Raw genomic sequence first — 6,550 nt, 5'->3', positions numbered from 1 at the left:
ATACGGTTTCTAAGATATCTCAAGCATCTTTAGACCTAATGCAATTTGACACATGGTGCTGAAGATTTGGGGTAATGGCATGTATGATGCCATTCAAACCGTCATAATTTTTCTTTGTAGCAAGTATCTCGGCATGATTATATTCACCAATATTCTTGGGAACGTTTACATCTCCAACTGCCACAACGGGAGCATCATAGCCATTAACAACATATACCCATGATTGAAAATCACGCACTTGAAGAAAAGCTCGCATAGCAATTTCCCACCGTAAGTAATTAGAGCCATCGAAGACTGGTGGTACGTTAATAGAGATATCACCCCTGTCCATAGAGTCAGATCGCTACAAACACAGACTTGTAAGGTCTTGAACGTCTTTGCCTGCTCTGATACCAATTGAAAAGCGAGGGTCTAACAACACCACCCAATATTTTGCTTAGCAATATGTATGGACAAACTCGAATATACTTTTAAGAGAATCAACAAGACTCAATCAATTAGAAGTATATCAACAAGTTTATATCTCTCTTCTTGGTTTGATTTACTCAAACAAGAACTGCGAGTTCTAATCAATGACAATCAACAACCAAAGGTTGGATTACTATAATCGATGATCTAACACACAACCTGTATTATTTCAATTATAAAGATAAAACAATATAATGCGGAAATTGAAATAACACAGACACCAGAAATTTTGTTAACGAGGAAACCGCAAATGCAGAAAAACCCCGGGACCTAGTCCAGATTGAACACACATTGTATTAAGCCGCTACAGACACTAGCCTACTCCAAGCTAATTTTGGACTGGACTGTACTTGAATCCCAATCAGTCTCCTACTGATCCAAGGTACAGTTGTACTCCCTACGCCTCTGATCCCAGCAGGATACTGCGCACTTTATTCCCTTAGCTGATCTCACCCACAACTAAGAGTTGCTACGACCCAAAATCACAGGCTTTGACAATAAATAAATCTGTCTCACACAGAAAAGTCTATCAAAGGATCAATCTCTCTCCCACAGATAAACCCTAAAGGTTTTGTTCCGTCTTTTGATAATAATCAAGGGGAACATGAACCAATTGATAACCCGGTCTTATATTCCAAAGAACAACCTAGAGTTATCAATCACCTCACAACAATCTTAATCGTATGGTAGCGACACAAGATGTTGCGGAATCACAAACAATGAGATGAAGATGTTTGTGATTACTTTTTATATCTTGCCTATCGGAAATATCAATCTCAAGCCAATCAATCTGATTGTACTCGTACGATAGAAGATGCAAGATCAGATCACAGAACTACGATAAAAGTGGTATCGGTCTGGCTTCACAATCCCAATGAAGTCTTTAAGTCGTTAACCTAGTTTTAGAAGAAGAAAACCAAAGGTTAAAGGATAATCGACTCTAGCACGCAAACTAGTATCACACGCAAGGTGTGGGGATTAGTTTTGCACAATACTGGATGTCTCCTTTATATACTCTTTCAAATAAAGGTTTGCAATGAAGTTACCTTGGTAACAAAGCAATCAATATACACCGTTAGATGAAAACCTGATTTAGATTCAAGCTAATATTTCTCAACCGTTGGATCGAAAACTTAGCTTGTTAGACACACTTGACAATGCACGTTTCTAGGTTTTTTAACAGACCCAAACGTATGCACTTGTTGGTTCAACAATAGTTAACCAAAAGGTTAGGCATATAAGCATTTCATATCAACCACGTTCTTCTTCACCATAACTAGTTCAAATGACTTCAAATGAACTAGTTAGAGATTTGTTCAATTGCAAGGAAATCTTATGTACTACACAAGACCCAATTGAAGCAAAGATGATTTGATTCACTTGAATCCGTTCATGAACTTTTATAGCCACGGTTTGCAAACTGCATTCCTTATTTTTTTTGAGTTTAAGTTCAGAAATCATCTTCAGATATATAACCTTCTCAAGTTCGCAGACTAGGTTCGCGGACTTAAGTTACCGGGTAGAGTTTACAAACTCTAGCAGAAATTCTCGGGTATAAGAACTTCGCCGGTTCGCGGACTTAGCTTCACCCAAGTATTTTGTCAACTCCAGCAGAAATTCTCGGGTTTGAGAACTTCGACAGTTCGCGGACTGAGTTCGCGGATTTGGCTCACGCGATTCCTCCGGTTCTCTTGATCAACAAAGTTCGCAAAACACTACACCATATTATGTGATTAGTAACTAAAATTAGTGACTAGCATGTTGCCGTTACTAATTCGTAACTGGAAATTCCAGTTACAAAAATTTAGTAACTGTTCAAGTTCAGGTACGAAATAAGCCTAGTTTAGTAACGGCCCAGCCCATGTTACTATTAGAAACTGCTAGGAAAATACTGTGCCAAGAGTTCGTGTGCGGGGTAACACAAGGCCTCATGTTTCCGCCCAAATATTAGTATCTGTTTTCAACTTCAAAGATAATTCTACCCTACGTATATATTTTTCTAACCTGACTCCCCCTCTCTAGTCCAACCACATTATCTTCTTTTCTCTTCCTTCTTCACCGAGCAAGAAGAGCAGCCACTTCTTCTTCTTCTATTCCTTCTGCTCGAGCACCAACGTCACACCGTCTCGCTGATATCAGCGCCATAATCTACCTTCTTCTTTTTCTTAAATCAATTTTTCTCATAACCCTCTTGTTTTATCTCTACAGTAGAACCCTAGATCCAGGATTTCTATTTCTTATCTAGGGTTTCAATTATAGAGATGAGCAAGAGATTCCTTCGATTAATCTACAGGATGATGCGGATTAAAAACAAAGGTATGAAATCATTTCGATTAATCTACATGAGGTTCTTAATCAGGTGATGTTTCATCGTTGGTTTGATTTTTGTTACAAATTCGAAGTTCAGTTAATGTTCAGGTGATGTTCTTAATGAGATTCGTTTGAACATCTTGGTTAGAAATCGACAATTTCTTTTACAAGGTTAAGGACCCTTTCTTCTAAATCATTGGGATAGTCGGAACAATCGATCTGAAGACTAATAAAACAGATTTCTTTATTTAAATTTTGAGGATGGTTAAGAACCCTAACTTTGTTTTTGTTGTTTGATAGCCATTAGAAGGTGGACCAGCTAAAAAATTACCTAAGTTTGAAAACCATTGGATACTTCATCGTCTGTTTTGTATATTGGTTTCTATGAAAAGGAAATGGAAGGTATGATTTCATTGGGACATTTGAATCTACTTTGTGATTTCCATATTTTAGTTTAAATTTCTTATTTGCTTTGAATTTGGGTTTTCATTTTCTTTATTGTAGATTTTTTTCTGCAATTTAGTTTTATTAAGCGATGGGGATAAGAAGGTTTGTTTAGCTTTAATGTTTTGCTCATGAACTTTTAAAGGCATGCAATGAATTGGGAATTTTTGCTCTTACTGATCAGGGGATCCCGTGGTCTCTACTTGACCAGCTTTGATATTCTGGGAGCTTAGCATATTATTATGAATATGGCAACCACCTTTCTGGCGGAATCCCTTATCCACCAATGCATTTTTCCGGTGGATCTTCACCATATTCCAGCGGATCTGTGATGGGACAAGGTACAACCCCTTTTCTTTCCTCTTCCTGTCATGCTAAAAGCTATGCTTTATTTAGGATTAGTCATCTCTTTGCTGAAAATTTCACCACTACGATTTAATTTTTGTTTATAGACTATAGTTGTCACTTCTGTTGTTCGTCAACTCATTGTTGTCATTCTCTGTTGCCTTCTTGTCCGACTCAGGTGGGATGTCAAGTGGGATGTACCAAATGCCCTCTATAATGATAGTTTTGGTTTGGGTTTGCCAATGATTCATGCTTCTATGGTATTATAATTGTCCTATATTTTAATTCTTTCGTATTTTCAATTTTTTATCTTATGTGACAATGAACTGATGCCTGGGATTATGCAAGGCTCAAGGCCAGGGATATTTCAAGACGAAAATCCTCCAAGAAAGTCAGTCAGTAAGCATTTTTAAAGTTGTTATGGTAAATGTTATTGCTTAATTTTTTGTTGTCAGAGCATGTCCTATCATATATTGATGTTCTCACTAATATTTTTTTTTTGTGGAACTCTGTAGACTCGACACGCGACAATAACTGGACTGGTTCGTTTTCCCAATCAGCGAACAGCTTCTGTTTTTCTCAACTTTGGTCATGAAAAAGCTTTTCAATGATAAGCTCAAGCCTTACATTCCTGATTTCAAGCTTGTGTTAGACCACTTCTGCATACATGCCGGTGGAAGAGCCGTTATTGATGAATTGGAGAAGAACCTACAGTTGCTTCCTTTACATCTGGAGGCTTCTAGAATGACCCTTCACCGATTTGGGAACCCTTCTTCGAGTTCCATCTGGTATGAATTGGCTTATATTGATGCCAAAGGAAGGATGAGGTGTAAAGCAATCTCCTAAAGGTCCCTGGGAAGATTGCGTTGACAGGTACCCTGTGCAAATAGCCTTTAGTTAAAAACTATTCTCTTGTTAGATCTCATCTAGGAAAAGTTGCTAGCAAAATGTTCTACCCAATTGTGTGGTTTCTATACTTTTATTCGTGATGTGTCTCTTCTTTGTTATTTGATCATAAGTCATGGTCTGAGTCTATTCCTGTTATACTTGGTAGTGTTGCTGAGGTGGTATGGGTTCTTGGATGCTGTTCTTGTATTGTATTGCTTTAGGAAGTCTATAGCTTGCATACAACTATGGTTGTAGTAATGCGAAGAGTTCATTTCTTCATACCAATTCTTAATGGATAAATTATTCTAAACATGCTGATAGGTGTTTCCCTCTGTTTCAATTCCGGCAATCTCTGTTCCTTTTCATTATAATTTCTTCACCCATACACTCCCAGGTGAAAAAAATTGATAACAAGAGGTGTTCATATACTATTATATTGTCAGGATTTATATAGAGATGCAGGTAGACATTGGAAGAACATAGAAAATTGGAAGAACATAGAAATTTTGTGTAGGAAAAAACATTTTATATAGCATTTAACTATCATGTCCAATTGTCCTTGTACAATTTGAAACTCAATTGTACTTTCTCATCTGTCTTATAGGTGGTAAATTTGTACCTCGACTACCTCAATGACATTCACCTTGAAACAAAAGAGGAAACAGATAAGGAGGTATCTGTTTTGCATAATTCAAATTATATGTTATCTCTTTGTTTTCTCTTTTCAGTGTCATGAGTATGAATGAATTAACGGATGAGTACAGGATGTCCTCGTGGTTCTTTGTTATGGATCAAACTTAGTAATTTTTTTTGACTCTTTCTTTAATCAGTTTTTCTTGCTGGCTTGCTCAATTGTATGAGTCACTTAAATCGTGCTGCAAGTTTAGCTTTGTACATATAGTTAGTGTAGTTTGAACTTTTATACCATTATTGTGTTGTTGGCTAGGTTCTTACTCTCCAGCTATTTAGTACAACACTCTCTCTTATATACTAGTAAAAGTTTAAGCTTGAGTGACGCTGCTGAGGACTCTTCGAACTAATAGTTCAAAGCTGACAAGCAGTAGACATTGAATTCTCACATTCTCAAGGCTGGTGCGCGCAATGCATAATTTTGTAACTGTTAGTAATATTATCACCTCAAGTATAGTTCATTATATTCAACTGAAATGTTGCATCTGCAAATGTATTTCCAAGGCACATTTAACTCTAATAACTTAGTGATTTATTCAAACTGTTGTAACATAACAGTAATGTGCTGACAATACAAGTGTTTGTTTGCTTTCAGGTTCTGGTTCTGGCACTGCTTTTGCAGAACTCTAGCAATTTCTGGTGGTGTCTAATCATGATTGATGAACAACTGAAGAAGAGGGCATCAGGTAATTAACCATTACAATTTCTTCCATTTTGTTGCAATAAAGATACTAAGTTCTATTTGTACTCAATCTTGTTTATTGCTTGTTGTCTCGTCTTATGTCAATATTATATGCGAGATTTTGCAGATGAAGCAGTAATCAGGATTGCTGAGGACAAGCAGATATTGAATTAGATAAAGAAACAAGTGGATTCAGGTAATCTTTTCAGAGTCATCTGCCCATACTTCGCAGTTATGAATCATCTGAAAGTTAAACTCACCATGAACCTAAGTATCATTGAACAAACATATATAATGATTCGAACAATGTTTTCTTCCCTTTTTTTTGTAGAATGAATGTTTGAATGTGTAGTAGAGTGACTTGTATTGAATGGAGAATGAATGTTTTTTTTTTTTGAAGCATAGAGAATGAATGTTTAATAGTTTGTAAAATGAATGTTTGAATTAGATTGAATGACAATTCCAGGGGGATAGGGTATTTGCAGGGTAAAATAAAGGGGTGGGGAATTAATGTTGACCAGATCAATGAAGACTGGTCCTTTTTTTTTTGTTACAAAAATTTTGTAACGGCGGAAAAGTGTTACTAAATTTTTACCAGGTAATAGGAGAGTCAACGTTGACTTAGTCAAAAAAAATTAGCAACTCTAGTAAAAATTTAGTGACGGTTCGTTAGCAGTTACTAATTTTCATTTAGTAACGGCCACATTTCAGTTATGAAATCAA

General features: G+C 36.4%; 1 long non-coding RNA gene across 2 annotated transcripts; it reads left to right on the top strand.

The window, feature by feature from the left end:
- Positions 1-2,514: 2,514 nt before the first annotated feature.
- LOC113274067 lies at positions 2,515-6,242 on the top strand. 2 transcript variants are annotated; one of them, XR_003322751.1, is made up of 9 exons: positions 2,515-2,784; positions 3,079-3,180; positions 3,407-3,563; positions 3,746-3,827; positions 3,916-3,990; positions 4,083-4,440; positions 5,060-5,574; positions 5,741-5,831; positions 5,955-6,242. It is a non-coding gene; the product is annotated as an uncharacterized LOC113274067 (long non-coding RNA). The 2 variants fall into 2 exon arrangements; XR_003322750.1 differs by having other exon boundaries at positions 2,876-3,180.
- The last annotated feature ends 308 nt before the right edge of the window (positions 6,243-6,550 follow it).

The sequence above is a fragment of the Papaver somniferum genome, chromosome 4, assembly GCF_003573695.1.
Source record: "Papaver somniferum cultivar HN1 chromosome 4, ASM357369v1, whole genome shotgun sequence".
NCBI lineage: Eukaryota > Viridiplantae > Streptophyta > Magnoliopsida > Ranunculales > Papaveraceae > Papaver > Papaver somniferum.
Note: the sequence above shows the minus strand (reverse complement) of the source record. Positions and strands in the feature narration are given on the sequence as shown.